General features: G+C 40.8%; 1 protein-coding gene across 3 annotated transcripts in view; it reads left to right on the top strand.

Moving 5' to 3' along the window:
• Positions 1-1,963: 1,963 nt before the first annotated feature.
• LOC134204409 (uncharacterized) overlaps positions 1,964-22,265 on the top strand; it is a 122,639-nt gene continuing 102,337 nt past the window's right edge. For all 3 annotated transcript variants that reach the window (XM_062679232.1, XM_062679230.1, XM_062679231.1), the window contains exon 1: positions 1,964-2,747. The gene's annotated coding sequence lies outside the window, so the exon portion shown is untranslated. The remainder of the gene's footprint in view (positions 2,748-22,265) is intronic.

The raw sequence follows: 22,265 nt of genomic DNA, 5'->3' as shown, positions 1-22,265 counted from the left end.
CACATGCTGCTTGAATGTTAATTGCGAATCTAAAATAACTCTCAGATCCTTCACTTGATTCACGCGCCCGATTGTCGTACCGTGCAGGTTGTAGGCGAATGTGATCGGTTGCCTCTTTCGTGAAAAGGTGATGACGGAACACTTCTTGGTAGGATTCAGTGTCAAGCGATTTAGCAGGCACCAACTGGCGAAGAGATCTAGTTGCTCTTGCAGATAGTAGCAGTCAGCGATCGACTGGATCAAAAGGAACATTCTAAGGTCGTCTGCGTACGATAACCACGGGCTCTTTATGATCAAGTGCGCATCGTTGAAGTAGAGTAGAAACATCAGTGGACCTAGATGACTTCCATGTGGTATACCGGATGTTGCATAGAAGCAATCAGATCTGAAGTCTCCAATCGCCACCATCAAATAGATTGTATTGTTCTTGATGCGAATCGGTCATATCGCTATTCTCACCATCTTCCAATTCACTCCAAAAGTGAATTTCATCCAGAAAAAATATGTTAAGCTCTTTTTAGTGGAATGTATTCAACCGTCTAAGACGAGTTTAGTACTCTCCATTTAAGTCCACTACGTTTTGTTATCTTTACAGATACGTATTTCGACCTCAACTGTGAGGTCATCTTCAGTATCTTTTACGAGTCAAGTACAAGACACTGAAGACGACCTCCCAGTTGGTCGAAATACGTATCTTCAAGATAACAAAACGTAGTGGAATTAAATGTAGAGTACTAAACTCGTCTTAGACAGTTGAATTTAATTGAAAGATCAGTAATTCTTTCAAACCACCGACCAAGCCACTCTAGAGTTGAATTTTTCTTCAATAAAGGGCTAATGGCGATCCCGAAGGTCATCCAATCCACTCCAAAGTAGGGTTCTCATTGATGTGACTAGGTTCGATAGCGATCCAACTACCGATCGGCATACTTGAGAGTTGGATTTGTTTGTCCTAATAAGCTCATTTTTTTGTCGTGAATCCACGTATTACTGGAATATAGTTTTTTTTTGACTTGCATAGGTTTATTGAATCTTTCAGAATATAGTTAAACTTCATGGAATTTCTAGAAATGTTCTGGCCTTTTATTAATCCTTACTTCCTACCTATTGGAATATATGCAGGTTATAGATGATTCTGGAATTCATAAAGCAAAAATTCATTAGGTCCACCACGCAAAAAATATCTAAGGTTTAAACTCCCTCCTCTTAGCACGCTCTTTGTTTTGAACATCTGCAAGAAAGTAAGGGGCGCCTAATAAAAGTTTCGCCAAGCGCGCTGGGTCCACGCTACGGCTCTGATCGTCAGTTATTAATCAAACATATACTGTGTGAATAATTAATCACGATCGTTAATCGTTCATCATACTTAGAAGGTTTCTTTTATTATCGGTAATCATTGTCTAAAAGTAATTTAATGGTTATTCATAATCATTATGATGATGATAATTATTCTGTCACAGAATATATAATTCAAATGAAACCATTCAACTATTCACAATTGCCTTAGTTTTCACATTTTTGTATCAACTTTATTTTAAGAAGAAGATTATGAACAACCCATCAAAATAAAAATAAAAACATTTTTTCTTTGTACAGACCAACGTTTACGCCTTTCGTAAGCAAGGTTTAGGTGAAATCTATAATAAAAGAGATTTGGACACCATCATCGTTGGTTCTAAGCCATGGATAATGGACAACCGGAGAGTAATCCTGTTCCCTTCCAAAAACTGCCACTTGTTGTTCGGCTTCTGCAGGAGATGACAGACCTATTTGTTTCACTGCTTTTAAGGTAAGTTGAGCTTCTCCTTTCGAGCAGTTTTTTGGCTTCTCTATAATGCGCAAACTCATCGATTCCCCTCGTAGTAATTTGTTTCGTCGAGCTGAGTTCCAGGCCTCGATTCACGAAATACTGAAAGATAAAACTCCTGCCCTAAGCCAACACTCGATTCAGTGAGATACTGGACTTCGAACCGTGCGGCGGTGTCTTCCTTCTACATAAGTAGGTCGGGGTTTGTTGATTCTACTAGAGAAGACAGTAGCAACCGTAAAATATAACTACCTCCCTTGGAAGCATGGGAATCTACTAGAAGATGAGCGAAATATAAACAAGCGAAGCGTATTCCGGTAAAAATGAGTTTTTCATGAAACACACGTGGAGCTTTTTTGCTAACAAATCTGAGACCCACAGTTTGGCGGTTAGCGGTGGTGTGTTCAAGAAAAAGTTTTGGATGGTGTGAAAAAAAAAGAACGAAACAGGTGATATCGGGAATTTTCTCCGGTATTTTTTATCGACGGTTGGAAGGAAGTGAACTGTGTTTGTGGCGCGCTGCATGATGGGAAAAGTTTGTACTTGACTAGGAAAATAAAGGGAAAGGAAAATATTTGATCGCCATTTGGCAGAAGTGACGACCAATAAATGTGAAACCGTGTAGGAAATGATTGATCGTTTCGAAGAAGATATGGGCGGCAAGAAACTGTCCAAAGTTATGCATTATAGTGTGATTAGTGTGGATTGTTTTAGATAAATAGGGGCGAAACGTGGCAGAAATTCATCTAAAGTGAAATAATGAAAATGCTAAATGTGTATGGATGCATAGATAAACAAAGTGCATTATTTGTTTCCTAATTGCTCGAAGAAAATTATTAACTATATCTGTTAGAACGTTGTACTGAAGAACATAGCATTTTCTGTTCAAGCAACAATTCATAAGTCGCCTAGTTACGGAACACGCAAATAGTCTATGCAGGTTAGTAAATTGTATAACTCTTCATATTTGATAAATTCAGCTGAACATGAGATGTGATATATGTAGTAGGAATATTGAAGTAGAAAATATATCAAAAATGGATGTTTATCAGAAATGCACACGAAAGATTTGAATAATTAAACCTTAAAGACTACAGAAGCTTCCGTCTCATAACTTCCAAGAATCGCTTTAACCCCAGCCGTAAACATCACGATAACAACGAGCATCGTTCCGAATAAGTAAGCTGCGGTGGGAGTAGAATTCAAAGAAATCATGACAGCAAAACGAGCTTGCCGTTCTGTATACACGACTGTCTACTCCAGTGCCAGATGATTTTCACTTCGGCAAAAGACCATCAAGATGTTACGCGGAATGGAGAACGACAAGAAAGCAAACTTGAACTCGCAAAAGAGCCAAATAACCCCGAGGCACTGATGACGCGAAAACACACTTTAATGGCGAATTCTCCAAAGGCGGCGAAGAAAGAGTCATTCACCTAGAATTGCTGATAATTTTGCGCTGGGCGTGAAGTTTGATGATCAATTTAACTTTTAGCATTTTTTTGGGAAACATTTGTGTCACAACATTTACTACAGGCATATTATGCCTTAGCGACAGAAGCGTTTTCATAGATCGTAGTTTTTTAGACGTATAGTGGAGTGATCAACTACTTACAACTAGTTAAAATTTATTTTCAATTATCTCTGTTATGCTAACTGAAAAGAGAAAGCAAAAGTTGTTGTCTTTTCATAATAGATTTTTACCCCTTTCTTACAGTTTTTGGAAACAGATCGTTGGAGTATAATTCAAATTACTTTTGTGTTGCGTAGTGCTGGATGGTATTATTTTCCACTGCCAATCAAACACGAAAATAACACGCGAAATCAACACGTCCTGTATTTTGGATTACATTTTTTTGGGATTGATTGTTGGTTTTGGTATGCCGCCTTACCAACGCTACGATACCTAGCCACGTGATTAGATTGCAATCTTAGGAATAGCTGACGGGACACCGCATTCATTGTTTAGCCGCCCGCTACGCTTCAGACGCTGTTTCGAGCCGCCCTAACATAGGAAACAGACGCTCATGTAGGTTTGATTAAATTCCTTCCACTCCAGGACTAGGCTAGTGCGCTTTCAGCGGCACACGGTCGCTTTGAAAGGGCCTGACTATATTTGAACCGTTTGTTTGAGAAACTGCATATGTAACATTTTTGGCCAAAATGAGATTTTTATATATTCTGAATCCTCGACCAAAAATACATATTCTGGCAAAAAATACGAAAAAAAATTTTTGTTCAGGAATGTATGAAAAAATTTCGTTTGTTTGAGAAACTACATATGTCCACGTACTTTGACGAGCAATTGTGGAGTACTGTTTACATTTTTTGCACTGAAAGTGCCCCAGGGTATTGAGTTTTGCCAAAAACAATTGATCTGCATCGAAGAAATCGAAAGATTCGGTGCAAATTTGTTGAAAAACAGTTTTTTGTTGTTTTCTCGAAATAGTGTAAATTGGACTTATGCAGTTTCTCAAACAAATGATTCATTTGGAACTATACATTTGTGTATTACACTGAGCTTTCTGCTTCAATTCGTCCTCATCTTCGGAGTTCGATAGGTTGAATTGTTGATCTTTTTAAAGAAAATATCATTTATACATCATCATTATTACACCCCAACCGCCCCCAGCCCCCCATTACCGTTTCGCAGCTTAATATTCATTCAGAACGTCCAAATTTATTCACTGGAGGTTTCTGAACAAAATTCTTTCCCGTAAAGCTGGGTAGATCACTTTTGCGTAGTGTTTTACGGTGTTAGATCTACAAAACCGAGCCCTAGCCAAATTTTTTGAGCTAGGGCGTGGTAATTCAAGGATTCATCGTATTTATTCCTCTATACCAACAGCAGTTACTGAAGTATAACAAAATTAACTTTACCCTGCAGATGATAGAAAGATTCAAATTCCCCTCGTTTGAGGCTAAACTGTATGCAGCAGAAACAACTGAACCGTTTGTTTGAGAAACTGCATTTGTAACATTTTTGGCCAAAATGAGATTTTTCTATATCCTGAATCCCTGTCCAAAAATACGTATTCTGGTCAAAAACACGAAAAAAAATATTTGTATTGATATTATTGACTACAGTATTGACTACAGTTTATGCACTGGAAGTACCCCAGGCTGTTGAGTTTTGCCAAAACCTATTGATCTGTATCGAAGGAATCGAAAGACTCGGTGCCAATTTGATAAAAACCTTTTTTTTGTTGTTTTTTCGAAATTGTGTAAAATGGATATATGCAGTTTCTCAAACAAATGATTCAACTTTTCTTGCAATTAGTTAAAAAACCTTGGAGACATTGTCCTATGCTGAACTGACTGCTGGAAAAAGATCGAGTTAGGGTTTTAAATACGTACTAACTTTTCACGTACCAGTAAGAAATGGTAGTTCGAGGAACACAAAGTAATATTTGTTACTCAACAAATTCTTTAGATTGAAATGGTCTTGTAGATAGATAGAGAAAATCCGGGTTTTCAACGTTTTACTAGTGGTATTCTGAAAGCAAGACAAGGATGTGGCTAGGGCTCCTATGCATGACCAAATAACATTATTACCGTTTTGCTTTTTTCATAAAGGGAGTAAGTTGTGATTGATAAGAGGCGCGCTATTAATGCGATAACTCTCTGTGAAGAGTTTAAATAGCGGGACCTTGTCATAATAGTTCATTATTTCTAAAACTTATAACAAAAACCCAATTTGACCGAGTAGTGATACTGCCTTTCTCGCATTAGCCAAGACACCAACCTCACATGGTGCTAACCCACCTTTTTCAAAGTCGAAGAAGAAGAAGTGTACAGAAAATATTTATAAAAAAATTGCACAGGGGAGCAACCGAATGAATTTTCAAAACTCTTCTCAACAAGTCTAAAGGCTATTTAATTAAAAACGGTTACAAGTACGGGGTTGGACTTTTCTTATGCTTATGTTTTTCGTAGAATGTCCTTTCACTCTGTCATTGAGAATATTTCGAATATCTACTCGCATAGTTCTAAGTTCTTTTTTACTTTTACGAACAAAGTATCATCGAACTTTTGAAATTCAATTATATTAAAACTAGAGTTTTAACATCAAAATGCTAAGCCAAGCTAACCAAGCATTGTCTGTTGATTATAACCGATGTTTTGTCCGTGCTCGAAGCGGCGCTCACAGCCGCGCTGAAAACATCAATGTTCGAGCGCCGCTGTGAGGGCGGTGCAAAACATGAGCATCCAGCCTACGCTCGCGTTCATGTTCATTTTTTCGAGTGCACGTTCGAGCCCGAAGCGAATGTTCATTCGAGTGCGGCAGCATGGATAAACATCTGCGCGGCGCTGCACCTTGAAGACTGCCCAAGAACATTCATATTAATGGATCAATCAAGGTAACTCATCTTGCACTCACCGCATCAAAACAACGGCGACACTGTATACGCATATTTCTATTCGTGTGTGTTTGACAGAACATGTCTACGGTGGCGCGATCTGTTCATTTCATAGCGGTAGTTTTTGCTTATTGATTGGTTCATTTCTTCGAGTTCCAATTTTCAAGAAAGATTCTACGAGAATTCCACCGGAAATGTTTGGAGCTCCCGTGCTCGAAAGTGAAATTGCTCAAAAAGATGAAGAATCATTTGAAAGAGTTAAACGCTAGTTTTGAGAAAAATAAGTGCAATGTTTTTCAAAAAATTTTCGTTTCATACAAATTGTATGGAAGCTCAAAAAAGTACTAATTTTCCGTGAATTTAAACATTTCTTATGAACAACGTACAAACTATATCAACATATTGCCGCAAAGATCTAGAACCAAAGCATTGTTTACTGTCGTCAACTCAATTTTGACCAAAATGTCTCTTACATAACATTTTCAGTCAAATATTTACTTACCTACTTATGAATCCTGTACAGCTCCGGTGATGCAAAGGGCCGACTTGAAAGATCTCCATCCTGAGCGGTGCCCAGCTATCGCTTTAACCTGTTGCCAGGTTAGATTTCAGACGACTTCTTTGATTTCTTTATTGAGCCTTCGCCGCCAAGAGCCTCTGGGTCTGCCTCTGCTGCGATGTCCCGCTGGGTTCCAGTCTAATGCTTGTTTACAGATTTCGTTTCCGCCCCTACGTAGAGTGTGGCCGACCCAGCCCCACTTTCGATTTCGATCCCGAATTTCTGTTGCTATCGGCCACTGGTGACAACGACGATGAAGCTCGTTGTTTGAGATCCAGTTGTGAGGCCACCAGACCCGAATTATATACCGCAGGCATCTGTTGATGAACACCTGCAGCCGTTGAGTGTTCTCCACTGATACACACCATGTTTCGCTAGCGTATAACAGCACAGATTTCACGTTAGAGTTGAAAATTCGTATTTTGGTGCGTTCACTTATCTGCCTGTTTTTTCCAGATATTTCTTAAACTCGCAAAGGCAGCCCTTGCTTTCTTGGTTTGTGCGCATATGTCGATCTTGATACCGCCGTCTGATGCCATTTGGCTACCAAGATATTGGAAGCTTTCAACATGTCCGATGATTTTCTCAGGAACCCCCTTGCGTCTCAGAGCGCCCAACATATTCTCGTGATTGAGACGGTTGAAAGCTTTTTCGTAGTCAATGAGCACCTTCACTAAGATACCTTGCATCCAACTGACCGGGAAAGTTGCGGTGTCCCAGATATTACGAAATAAACGATGCAGTAGTTGAGCAAATGTCATGGGGTCAGCTTTGAGCATCTCGGCTGATATGCGATCGACCTCTGGGGCTTTGTTCGATTTCATGCTTTGGATGGCTGTTTGAATCTCTAGCAGTGATGGAGCTTCGGTATTGACGCGTGTTATACGTCGGATCCTAGGCAGATCATACCGAGGTGGTGATGGCCTAGCTGGCATTTGAAAAAAATATTCGTAGTGCTCGAACCAGCGTTTCAGCTGATCAGTTGGGTCGGTCAATAACTGATCATTCGCGTCTTTCACAGGCATCGTTGCATTCATCTTCGCCCCGCTTAAGCGTCGTGAGATATCGTAGAGGAGGCGAATGTCGCCGATTGCGGAGGGTCTCTCTCCTTCGTCGGCCAGAGTCAAATAGTCGTTTCTAATCAGTTATGACAGTGGTCCTTTCTACCGCATGCCCATATCAGCCAAATGGCCGTTTCTGCCGAACGACATTTTCGGCCAAACAACCTTTATGGCCAAATCACTTTTATGATAAAATTAACAGTTGTCCATGTTTGCCAAATTACATTTTTGGCCAGATGAGTTTCGGTCTAATGGTTCGTTCGGCCAAATGACAAATTCGGCTAAACATCTTTTGGCCAAACAGTTCTTCCCGTCGTTTGACTGAAAGTCATTCGGCGGAAGGCAATTTGTTCGAATACCCCTTGGCTGAATTGAACGTTTGAACGAAACGTGACATATGACCAAAAATGTCGACCTGTTAGGCTAAATGGTTCTTTATGCCAAATAGCATATTCGGCAAATGACTTCTTCGGCAAAATAATTAGTGCTGACGTATGTCAATTTCAGCCAAATGATATTAGCATTGAGCAGTTCGCACAAATTCGTAGGTGGTACAAGCCAAGACTATTGTACGAGAGAAGCATCAATTTCATCCGTTACCTCAGGTAATGATTTGGGACTAATCATTACCTCTTAGATGGAAGCAATGCACTCTCCAATAGTCGAGATCTGTCCTGGCCACGTCCTTGCGAATGCTGAGGAAGGGGAAGGATGGTTAGTTGGACACCTACTTAGGAAAGATGATGAGAACTCTGCGACCTCTCATAGGAGCCACGGAAGGTTTTGGGATTGTGAAGAAGGTTATCGAAGGTAGGAATCGTTTTTGGTAGAACGTGAAACACAGAAAGAACTAAGATAGAAATTCAAAGTAGGAAAGGGACGAGCCTGGCATTGAACCCACGACCCCATGCTTATAAGGCAGAAGCGGTAGCCACTAGACCACCGAGCTCGTTTCAATTTCAGCCAAATGATATTTCATCAAAATGACTTTCAGCCTCATGGTTTGTCCAGTTAAATGACATATTCGACAGTGTCCACATCGTAGTCGCTAATCATGATTGGCCGAGAAACAGCAAATATGCACAGCTCACCAATTAAATAATCTTTTTGGGATACAAAAAAGTTATATTTGCTTCGGAGTCAATTTAGGATTAGGAGAGAAAAATTAGTTTAACATTCATTGCTATAAGAGACCGAGGAATACTCTGCATCTCGGTGAGCGCTACGAGAAAGGAATCGTTGGTTAGTTGCGAAGGTAATTCATGTGAAGCCACTTTGGTAAACGATTGAATGTTTAATGTAAACGAAGTTATTTTGAAATCAAGAAAAACTGTGTTTCAAATCAATCCAACGCAAGATCAATGTGCTTCGTTTAATAAACTTCTACAACACGATCGATTCCGCACTAAGTAATGTTGTGCTCTCCGATGCAGACATTAGTTTTATCACTTCGCGTTCTCCCACACTAGCTGCCGTGATCAGCATCAACATGACCTATTGCACACTGGTAAAACAAACTTCTTCTACGCGAGGTAGATTTGTAGGTAGTAAGCGTTAATAGAAAAATTTGTATAACCTAAAGTTTTAAAAACAGCTTTATGATTTTGTTCAGTGGCGCAGCCAAAATTTTTGATAATATAAAGTATGGTTTAAGTTAAAGTTTCGGAATTCCGCGGAATTCCGTTAAATTTCTAGAAGCTAGTTTTTTCTAGCGAATTTTTTGTAATTTTTCGAAACGAAACGAAATCAAAAAATCAGATTTCGACATGCTCAAATTCCGCGAAATTTCGCGGAATTTCGTTTCGAACCACCTGAAATAATTTTTTTCGAAATACCGCATATGCTTATGCTGCAGTCTCTTCACTATTTGTTCTTTAACCGCTAAACCAAAATATCGTCCACTTGAATTCGTCTTGAAGAAAATGCCAAAATCGTTTCTTCGCGGCAAGATTGTTCAAAAAAATAAAATATTCGACGTATTCGGATTGTCTCTATTGAATTTGTTCTATGACAACAATTGGCAATTTCTGTGGCTTGATTTGACAATTTCTCTAACATAGATTGGAGTGCCATGTTGGCGTAATATAGAGTGCAAAACTCACGGCAGAGTAGTTTCACAGTAGCTTGAACTGGTTCGAGGGCTTGAATTACTTCACCTACCACCATTTTCGAATAATTCGTACAGACTTTTAATCTTAGATAAAAAAGGCTAATCGAATTGCTTAATTCTATTTACAAACGTGGATTTCGACATATAAAAATCGAACACATCAGCAACATCGCAAACAAGAATCGAATGGGTTGTAAAAGCCATAGTTAGTTTTGTGGAGTGGAAGGGTTAAGAACGGTGAATGGCGAAGTCGTCGTGAATGAACGTTAATTGGGATCTGTTGTAGATGGACAATAAATGATTCCGTTGAGTAACTGGGTCTGCAGTTAGCCTTGCGTGCAAAGGCGTAGCATTGCCAACCCGCAGATGGTGAATTCGATTCTCGACCAGGTCCAGGATGTTTTCAGGTGGGAAACATTATTGACTCCCTGGGCATAATGTATCCATTGTACTTATCACATAAAATACATACTCATGCATTGGCGTGCATAGAAAGCTTTCAATCAATAACTGTGAAAATGCTAATAGAACACTAAGTTGAAAAGCAGGCCATGTTCCAGGTGGAGTGTAGAGCCATAGAAGAAGATGAGTACCTGACATTTAATCAGATGACATCTATCCTGGTAAGTAGATTGGTTGGGTTTCTCCATGGTAGTTTCTGCAGTGCAAACCTTATAGACTTCTTCTGCACTCGTTCGATAGTAAGAATGTATGTAAGCTGATATGGGGACCAAACCGGACCAAACCAAGCCGCATATTCGAGAGTGCTGCGTACTAGTGAACAGTATAGTGTGTTCAAGTAATAGATGTCAGTGAAACAGAAGTCATGACGTTGGATGAGTCCTAACGTGGCCGATACTCTTGCCGTCATGATTTCAATATGTTCATTGAATCTGAGCTTTGAATCATCAGCAGGGTTTGCAGAAATCGCTCTCAATAGATAACGAACAACGATAAAAGAGAGGCAAAAACAATTCCGAATCATAACAAGCCATGATAACAAATTTGTCAAGCTTGTATTTAAGTGCGAAAAAAACAGAATCAGATAGGCAGCCCCCACAGAAAAATGGTGATTTTCGCTTTGTTTTCGCTCCTTTCGTGTTGGTTACTGCACAGGTGTGTAGAACAAGTTGAAATGCATCATCCGAGCCAGTACTCCCCACATTTATAGCTTTCTAAAAGAAATTTATCATGGGGTATAGCTTCCCGAATCAGTTCTTTATCATGACAGCTTGCGAAAAAAGTTTCTAGCCGTATGCTACATATCGTATATGTTTACAGAGATGATAAATGAGAGACTTGCTCTTTCTCTTTAGAATTCAATCCCGATCATCAGTCACTCCAAGGTAGCAGACTGCACTCTGTTCAATGGACTTGTTTCCACTGTGTACTGGCGATTCACTGGCGTTTATGTTGCACCACATTAGCATTTTATCGATATCAAGCTGCAGATCTTCACATTTCATTTGGGAGTAAATAACACGGTCGTTAATAAAGGTATTGAAAAGATGTGGATCTAGAACGCATCCTTGAGATACTCCAGAAGATATGCCTATGATCTGAGAATGTGTGTTTTTGACAGCCACAAACGCTTGTCGGCCAGCAAGATACGATAAGACCCATTCCGCAAACCATTTTGGTCGTATTCTCGGTCGTATCACTTGTTTGGCCAAAATGGCTTCTTCACCCAAATGTCTTAATCGGTTAATTAGTTTTCGACCTAACAACCGGGTTTTAGGATAGCAGAACGATCGCGTGATCTGCCGAAATATTGTGTTCTGCATTGCGCGGCGGTAATAAAGCTAATCAGTTCAGTGCGTGTTTTTTCGGAGTAGCCTTCGAGCAAGCGTTGTGCAGTGCGTATTTAAGTAGCTAAGATATCGAGCTCTTGCGTATTATAAGTGTTATATATGGGCATGCTGGCTTGATTTCGGTTTGATACCAACTGCGGTTGATCTGGTACATCAGCTGATCTGTACTCCAGATCAATTTGGAGAACCTAGAACATCTGCATTGAACTTGTTTGAACTGCGTATAATATAGAAGGGGTTGATTTCGGTTTGATACAAGTGGTGGTTTAACTGGTATACTAATCGATCTGTACTCCAGAATAATTTGCAGAAACATCTGCATTGAACTACTTTGGACTGCATATAAAACGCAAGAGCTCTGGGGACTTGTATGGGCATGCTTGGTTGATTTCGGTTTGATACCAACTGCGGTTGATCTGGTAGACCAATTGATCTGTACTCCACAACAATTTGGAGAACCTAGAAAATCTGCATTGAACTAATTTGAACTGCATATAACACGCAAAGGCTCTGAGGACTTGTATCGATACGCTGGGTTGACTTCAGTTTGATAACAGTTGATCTGGTAGGCCAATTAAATGGTACTCCAGAACAACATTTTGGAGAACCTAGAACATCTGCATTGAACTTGTTTGAACTGCATATAATACACAAGGGCTCTGAGGACTTCGGTACGCTGGATTGATTTCGGTTTGATACAAGGGGTGGTTGATCTGGTAAGCCAATTGATCTATACCTAGATTTATCAACTGATCTGGAACCTAGATCATTTGCATTAAACTAATTGTTCGCAACCAACATTGCGAATATATTTTTTTTATCATCCATCAAAGCCCATATTCCCAAACCTCTTTGTGAACATCAAATCCAAAGTGCAAATGTGTGTGTGTGGTGTATGGCAGCTGCGTTCGCCGGCCGGCGATGGTCTAGGCGAAGTTTTCCTCCACAACAACGGCAACACAGCATTGTGACGGCGTCGCTGACAGCAGTGCGCTGATTGGTTCGCGCCAATCCTAGAGCGGCAACCAATCACCGTCCAGATGAAAACCGGAAGAGAAGGAATTCAGCTATAAATATAGATGCCCTAAGCAGAAATTGTCATTACAGTCCACACTTTTGTGCAATAAACATCGCGGAACATTTTGAAATCGTGTTGTTTTTCCCTTCTCCAAGCCAGCCGAAATCCAAACGGTCTTTTTCAAGGCCAAAGAGTTACCGAAATAATTTTCTTCCGAGGTTGAGCTATCACTCGTCGAGGCCACCTTCATCCGAAGGTTCCGCCAGTTCCTGCAATGGTCTAGGATCGACCATTTTTTGGTCCAAACGAACCGGATAGGAGACCACAACCGTGGTGCTTTTCCGTCGCTCCCGGCGACAGTGGTGGACTATCAGCCGATTGGTCCAATTCCGCTCATCCGAGCTTGCTTTTCCGTCGCTCCCGGCGACAGTGGTGGACAATCAACCGATTGGTCCAGTTCCGCTCATCCGAGCTTGCTTTTCCGTCGCTCCCGGCGACAGTGGTGGACAATCAGCCGATTGGTCCAGTTCCGCTCATCCGAGCCACTACAGGATTCCAGCCGTGATTAGCTCAACTTCGAAACTGAGTTAATTGAAATAATTTTCTTCGGCATATATGAGAAGGCGTCGCGGAAAGTTTGTTTCCAGTTCCGGTGTTCTACGAAGTGAATCCGTTAATAGTTCGCGTCACCGTGGTCACCGTCGCGAGTGCTAATAGCGACACAGACGTGTCCGAAGAAAACAGCAGTGAAGTGAACTCTCTTAAACTGAAGGCGATTGATACCGGAAAGTTCTAGAACATTTGAGTGAACTTGTCCGGTCGTGTTTGTGTTTGACTAACGAAAGTAAAGGCGTATTGTGAACTATTTTTCGATGCCTATGGAGCACACGCCAGTAAAAGTGAGTGAAAAAGTGAAAATGCCGGACCTGAAATCAATAATCCACTTACGTGGCCAAGCAAAGGCAAAGGTTACTCGCATTCGAAAGGCGATCGAAGAGGCTGATGCGACTGGTGCACAGTATGATGCCGCTCAGCTGAAAGTGTTGTCTCGAAACCTGGAAAATCATTTCCAAGAGTATTTGGCACTCCATCACCAGGTCATGGTAGCGTGCCCTCCCTGAGAGAGTCGAAGAGCAGGACCAGGGATACCTTGTTTTTGAAACCCACTACAACGAGACGTGTGTTCTTGTCGAACGAGCAGCCCAAGCATCTCGTTTTGTTCCCGTTGGCCAACACCAGCCAACTACTGAAAATCCCCGAATCATCGTTCAACAGCAGCCATTGAGGGCACCGATTCCGACCTTCGATGGGAAACCAGAGAACTGGCCTCGCTTCAAGGCTATGTTTTCTGACGTGATGCGATGCTCCACCGACTCGGATTGCATCAAATTGTACCATCTGGAACGATCATTAGTTGGAGCGGCTTCGGGTATAATCGACGCTCGCACCCTAAACGACAACAACTACTCACACGCATGGGAAATTCTCGAGGATCGATTCGAGAATAAACGGGTAATCGTGGATACCCACATCCAAGGGCTGCTGAACCTCCGGCGGATGAGCCGAGAAAACCCGAAGGAGCTACGAGAGCTTATCGATGAAGTGACAAGACACATCGATGGGTTGGTTCTGATCGAAGATGAGCTGGATGGAATCTCCGAAAGATTTGTTGTCAACCTCGTGTCCGGAGCCCTGGACAAGGATATTCGAAAAGAGTGGGAAGCAACCATTCCACACAAGGCGATACCAACCTACGATGACACCATAACCTTTCTCAAGAAGCGGTGTGCCATCCTCGAACGCTGCGAAGAATCATCGAAATGTCCGATCAACGTGCGACCAACCGTTCCAATAAAGAATCCTGCCAACCCGGTGAGAAATTCCCAAGCAAAAATGTATACTATCATTGGAAGTTCCGATGCAACCTGCGAACTGTGTCAAGGTGAACATCCCAACTTCAAGTGCGAGTTCTTCCGTGCAATGTCCATTCCTGAACGTCATGCAAAGGTTCGAGAGCTGAGGCTGTGCTACAACTGTTTGCGAAAAGGTCATCCGAGTAGTTCCTGTAGTTCCCCGCGCACCTGCCAGAAGTGTCAAGGTAAGCACCACACACTATTGCACTTTGAAAACCCACCACAGGTAAATGCACAACCCCTTAATATTCCTCCGGCAACCGCCCAAGCTCTTGATGTGAACCAGAATTTCCCTGTAACTACTACTTGCTCAGTAAGCGAAGCTCCCCATTTTGACAACAGTCTTTTGATGACCGCTGTTGTAAATATTTTGGATAGCAACGGTAAATTTCACGCATGCCGTGCTTTTTTGGATTGTGGGTCCCAGCCGCACTTGGTGACGAAAAGGTTGATCAATGTGTTGAATCTCCCACGCGTTCCTGCCAAGGTCGAAATTGTTGGAGCCAATGCAAGGAAAAACACTCTTTCAGAAATGGTCAAGGTACAGATTAGTTCGAAACATTCTGATTTCCAAGCACAGTTGGATTGTCTCGTAACCGATCAAATCACAGGTATGATGCCATCCCGTAAGTTTGATACTCAATCATGGCTTCTTCCATCTGGACTACCACTCGCCGACCCAGCATTCCACACTCCCGGGGAAATAGACCTTTTGATTGGAATTAAGCTATTTTTTAAGCTCCTTCTGCCTAGTCAGCTGAAAATCTCAGAAGAACTTCCCGTTCTCCAGGAAACTCGCCTAGGATGGGTTATCGCTGGTGCTGTTGATGACGAAACCCCACCTGATCAGCAGCTATGCCATGCTGTTGTCCTAGAGCCATTAGCTGTATCTATGGGAAAGATCAGGTCCCTAGACATTGTTGAACCCTCTCCAGTACTAACTAACGATGCGATGCAGCAGGTTAAACCCACTTTCCTATGCAATGATAAGAACCAGATGAATAAACCCGATGCCGTTACAGACGAGGAATTGTCAGAATGTAAACCAGCTCGGATCGCAACACCAGTTGCTTATTCAGATACGTCTCCTTTCATGACCAATGTAATATGCTTCCAACAACCTCAGCAAATTGTCGGTTACGTTCAAAAACTTGAACCAAACGACAAACAAGCCTTGAAATCTGGAGAAATTTTACATTGGCTTATTTCCATCAGCTCCGACGACCTTCTACATGTTGGTGATTTCATACATAATTCCCAATTTCTCTATGATGTCAAATACAGCGTGGTGCAACTCGATAAGAATCACATTACAAAGTCTCTCGTTTCCTTCCGCATTAACCAACGATCGCTTCACCTACCAATGGGCCATTTACAAGAAGGAAGTGTTAACCCTGAAATTCTTGCTGGCAAATCAAGAGTTAATTTCACTGCAGCAATCTTCATTCGACTACAAGGACAAACATTGAGGATCGGGAGCTCGTCACTGTTTATCGCTAAGAGTACGAAGGCAAGGCTCTGGGAAACCGTGGGAAAGGGCACCAAGACGCACCTGAAGAAGATTATATGCAATGCTGCATTGACCTACAAGGAGTATTGTTTCATTGGAGTTATCCGTCTAATGGCTCTCATCCCTGGGCCTACCTTGGAAGATATCCCGGGTTACCGTTTGTCTCGTCGGAAACATCTACAGCAACTGCGATATAAAACTCCACCGGTCTATATCGTCATCCAGTATCTTAATGGCCCCATTTCCATTCGAGTCAAAAACCCACAATCCAACAACGTTTCTGAGCTTTACCCGGGGGGTGAATGTTCGCAACCAACATTGCGAATATATTTTTTTTATCATCCATCAAAGCCCATATTCCCAAACCTCTTTGTGAACATCAAATCCAAAGTGCAAATGTGTGTGTGTGGTGTATGGCAGCTGCGTTCGCCGGCCGGCGATGGTCTGAAACGAAGTTTTCCTCCACAACAACGGCAACACAGCATTGTGACGGCGTCGCTGACAGCAGTGCGCTGATTGGTTCGCGCCAATCCTAGAGCGGCAACCAATCACCGTCCAGATGAAAACCGGAAGAGAAGGAATTCAGCTATAAATATAGATGCCCTAAGCAGAAATTGTCATTACAGTCCACACTTTTGTGCAATAAACATCGCGGAACATTTTGAAATCGTGTTGTTTTTCCCTTCTCCAAGCCAGCCGAAATCCAAACGGTCTTTTTCAAGGCCAAAGAGTTATCGAAATAATTTTCTTCCGAGGTTGAGCTATCACTCGTCGAGGCCACCTTCATCCGAAGGTTCCGCCAGTTCCTGCAATGGTCTAGGATCGACCACTAATTTAAACTATACATATTACGCACGGGCTCAAGGGACTTGTATGGATATGCTGGGTTGATTTCGGTTTGAAACCTGTTAGATCAATTTAACTGAACTCTAGAGCAATAAGGTCTCTAGGGACTTGCATGAACTCGATTTTTCTTATGAGATACTTCTGAATCTGTAAACTTTACTCTCATTGAAGATAGTAACTCGAAAATTTGTTCATTCTCTATGACAGCATCCGTACTCTATCCGACCCTGCAAAAAAAATGAGCATCGTTAGGAACATAACAAACTAGCAACCTACAGGAAACCAGATGAGTTGGATAAGAAAACCGTGGAATGATTATGAGTATCGCTTAGAAGCGGTCCAGGAATCAGATATTTGAAATCATGATTCCCATGGTTTCTTGATCGCACTATTCGATATGTTAACCAAGAACATGTGTGCTTCCCAACAAGTAATTAGATTCAGGTTTCCCTTAATACAAGTTGCCATACAAAAGTAATGCACACACTTGTACATTTTATTTAATTTAACAGATTAGGTGAAAATTGCATAAAAAGTTCAATCTCAAGCCGAGTCATTGCACAGAAGTACCATGCGTCTCCATATGCTATTATGCTGCTGAACAGTTTTCAACATCGCTACCTACCGTTTCCCCTGGGAGACCAATTTTTTGCCTGAAAAACACTTCAAAGCCAAATTTTCAAAACGACTTATCTGCCTTTAAAACCAAAGATTCAAGCGTCGATTTGGCGAATCTGAGAGCACTCCCACGCAAACCACCACCATCAACTTGTACGGGAAGATTTCTGCTACCTGTTGAAGGTGTTGGTATGCGTCGGAGCGAAATCAGATTCGTCAAATCGACGTTGGAATCTTTGTTTACAAAAGCAGATAAGTCGTTTTGAAAATTGGGTACTGACTTATGGAGACATACAGATATCGTAATAACGTAGAATATGGTATTAACTTAGTATTTTAACTTCTATGAATATGCAATCATGCAAACAAAAAAAATGACTTCAACGCCATTAAAGCGACGAACCTTTTCCAATTTTGTGACCAAATAATCTCGGAATTTTCCCAATCAATCAACAGTCATTTCTAGAGGTCGAAAACTACAAATACAACACATAAGCGTCGCGAATACAAACTTACTATCTACCAGTGATCGATACTTTCTACAATTCCTGGCGATTGATTTCATCTGGTAATCTATCGCAAGGTGTAAGATCTCGCTTATCCGCATGAAAGATTTTTAAAACATCCTTGATATTTTCCAATTCTCCTCCTGGGTGTTACATGTTATTGGGGCACAATTGGCTTTATTTTTCATCTGATCGTCTTGATCAAAGCGTCCTAGAACATCTCCTACGTCTAAAATCCATTGACTTATGTTTCGTGGATTAACGGATGGCAACTAGAAAAATGGAATGACTTCAATATTTTTCTATGAGAATAATGATGCTTTCACAGAGATATGACTTTATGTGAATGAATCGTTAGAATGAATCCTTAGAATTGTCGCACACACATTTTCACTCCAACATTGCTTACAACATGCCGTTGAAACAGGAAGTACTACAGCGCGCTTGTACATTTTTTTCAAGCGAACAAAGATCATGTTAAAAGTACACGGTCGAACATTTTAAGCGTGAAAATGTTTCGAAAACTGTCATAGCTCCATTGTATATAAAGGTGATTGTAAACACGAAGCAACTCATAAGCAGGATCAGAAGCAGCATTAAAAAAATCGATGTTCCAGAGCCGTCCAGCGGTCATGTCATACCAGAAAGACTAAGCTATATGTGGCTATATGCTAATATTCGTTAGTCTAAGCTTGAAGACTAAGGACAACTCTTTGTATAACAACTGTACTTCTTTGTAGTTTTTTTCTTGATCCATTCCAGTTTTTTAGTTGCCACCTGTTACTATCAGAAAAAATGACAATATATAATAAGTGGATACTATTTAAATTTCAGCAAAAAAAGAACAGCAGTGTAAATAGAATTATCATTTAACGGAATTAAGCGGACAAATTCAAAAGGCTTTTTATTTGCTTTGAACTGAAATTTTCAAAGGAGGCGATTAAACTCGTGCAACCACCCCTTGTGAACGGCCTTAATAGAGATACACAACTCAAACGTCTTGATGAAACATCTTGTGAGAGGCTTTGAAATTTCTTTTTTATGCCGCCTTTCGGTATCTTGGACTAGTCTTTGTCGGTAGTGGACGGCGGCATTTTCACCCACTGGCAATCCAGCAGACTGACTGATTGTGTGCACAAAGCTCACGAAGCATTCTTATTAAAAGCGAATGTGCCAGCCGGGAGCGTGAACATGAATCACATTTTATCTGCCCACAATTCCTTCCCGAGCAAGCTGCTAAGGCAGACAACAGACGACGCACAGAAACGAGGCGCGGCGCTTTTGCATCATCAAGGACCCCAGAGAATCAATAAGCATGCCAGTCCGCCATGAACACGTGCGGCTTTCGTGCCCCGGCGTAGCCGAAGGGAACCAAACCAAATTGTGATGCCACGAAAGAAAATTCGCTTGACTAAACAATGTGAAAATACTTAGCAGCTCGCACCGTTTGATAAATTAGATACGTACATAGAAAACCACGGTACGGCGACCGTAAACGTTGCCCACGAGGGAAATAACTCCAACCTGATCACAAAAATAGTAACAGCAAAAAAAACAGTCTAATGGTCCTTCGCATATTTTCAATAAGGTACTTTACTTGCGCGCCTTTTTGTGGTCGCAAATAAACGAGAAAAAAGTCATATTTTTCAGATGTGCTCGAAACTATGTATTCCTGATTATGGGTTTTGCCGCAGCGCAAACGAGGTCGAGTTGCGAAATCGAAAAGAAAAAACCTAACATTATTCATAAAGCGGATATTACAGCTCCACACGAAGCAGCTCGATCCGATTAGACCTTGGAGAACAGTGCTCCAGTTCAACTCCCACAGCCACGAGGAGAACGTGCTAACGACAGCATTAAGCTTCCGTAGATTGATTTGTGTGTATTTTATATCCTTCTCAAGTGTTAACTGGGTTCAGAGAATTATTTTGTTTTTTCAATGGTGTCGCATTAGGCTAATTACCAATATGCGACTTGAATTGATCGAAGTTTGGATTCGCTCTTGCAATGCTATAGTTTAGTATCACCTAACCAAGGTCTGTCAGATTTCAGTTTCTGTGTTTTGCATGTGCGAAACTGTAGGGATGTGTGTCTAACTTTACTGAATTAATTTCATGTTTGCTAATGATACTTAATACGCAAACCATTTAATTTTCACTGACTGCAGTGACATTGACTGTTTCGCTATATTGCGTGCCGTTCAACACAGTTAATTTTTGAATAAATCAAGCAAATCAAGCACTTTTGGTTCGACTCATATTCGGCCCACACATGCATTGTTGTCCCATGTGGATCCCAAGCAAACATTAGACAATTATGCATTCTTGGGCAGTATAATGCCTCCATGCTCTATCTGTCCAGATCGTATGGATTGAAGAAAGTTTTAGAAAACATAAGTCAAAAAGATTGAAAAGTTTTGTCAGCATGTCGACAGACGGTATACCAAACATGAAGTTTTTTTTTATGGTTTTAAGAATTTGTATAATGGAGAACTTTGCAGTTTGTTAAGACACTTTTTGTTGCATATCATAAACCATAGTTTTGCCTTAAATTTCATTGACCCAGCCTATCTACAATCACTGAGTGTGGCAGAGCTTGGTTATGACCCTTGGTTATAGGGATTAATTTTCTTTCTTTTTTATGATATTATAGTGGTATTCAAATTTGATCTGTCAATAAAATCTATGATTGTACCGAGAAATATATTTTCTAAACGTTATTAGCTTTGAATTAGACTTCTTCACATGATGGGCACATTCTACGAACAATTTGGGAAGGCAATGGGTTGGAATATGATTTATTATTTCATTCTTTCTTGATCTGGAAAAGCATTATGGAAACTAATACAAAATACGAAATTAAGTACTTTGAATCTTCATTTTCCTTTTTCCGTATTTAATCCCCAATTTCCTCCTTCATATCTTTCCCAAGAATATCGCTCAATAAAACATAAACTTAACTGCAAAGCTCCATTCTTCCAAACCCAAACCACCGCCGGATGCATGAAATGTTTCGGCTAAATATTTTCCTTTATTCGGAGCACATAAGCCCCACGTTGCCCACGACTCCGCCCGCCCAGTATAATAACCGACCGCGCCTTCTACATGGAGCACTTAGCCCTCGTCGGTCGGATTAATATCGTCTATCAGAAGGAAATTTCAATTACACTACCGCCAATAAAAGGCAATCACCTATCGGAGGGAAGTTTCATTAAAGGACCCAACCGACGGAACCAGGGATACCATCTTGGCACAATATCATGAACTCGTTCTAAATTGAATTGTCTTATTTCTCTAGAAGCCCATTCTGCAGTAGGGAAGGATGGTCCCGAATGCCTCACTATATTTTAACTAAATGCACTAAGGCATACACGAAGAGAAGAAATGTTAGATTTTCAAAACTACTACCTAAAGGTGTCATTCCAATCCAGCAAAAGACTTGTCATTGTCAGAATCATTTTATTTCCACAAATAAATATATTAAAAATATTATTTTGATTTTTTCATCAATCTGGGCAAATGACTATCAACAAATGATTAAAGCTTTTTTATTTTTCGCAATGTATTTACATTTTGATTTGCGCGGATGAAAACCATGAAGGAATAAGGTTGGTATGTCCTCAGGAAGAAAAAAATCACTGAGGTATTTCACATGGAAAAATGCTACAAATATTAGCGAGCACTTTCCTGCATCACTTGTTTCTGGTACCATTTTGAGAAATTCCTTCTCAAAGCAATATTGGTTATTTAATTCCCTGCATTTCTGGAATACTCCATCATCAGTAATTCCTTCTGCAAGAATTTTGGGAAATCACTGGCCCGAGAGTTTGACGAATCCTGCCTCTAAAAATTCTGGGCCTTTACGAATTCCGGGGAATAGCACTCGCCTGGCTCTCCCACACTTCAGTCTGGGGAATTTTTCTATCAAGAATTCTGAGAACTTCCTTTTTCTTTGATTATAAGGAAATCTTCCCCCAGGAATTCTGAAAATTCCTTATCCTCTCCGGGAAGCTCTCCCAGAATTCAGGATTATTCCTTTCCTAGAATTTTGAGTACCACGGGAAGCTCTTTCAAATTACAGTTAAACTTCGATATAACATACATTTCGATTTCTAAGTTGAAGGTTACATTGAATTATACTTTATA

The sequence above is a fragment of the Armigeres subalbatus genome, unplaced genomic scaffold, assembly GCF_024139115.2.
Source record: "Armigeres subalbatus isolate Guangzhou_Male unplaced genomic scaffold, GZ_Asu_2 Contig561, whole genome shotgun sequence".
NCBI classification, from domain to species: domain Eukaryota; kingdom Metazoa; phylum Arthropoda; class Insecta; order Diptera; family Culicidae; genus Armigeres; species Armigeres subalbatus.
The sequence above is the reverse complement of the archived record's forward strand: the minus strand, read 5'-3'. Positions and strand labels throughout refer to the sequence as shown.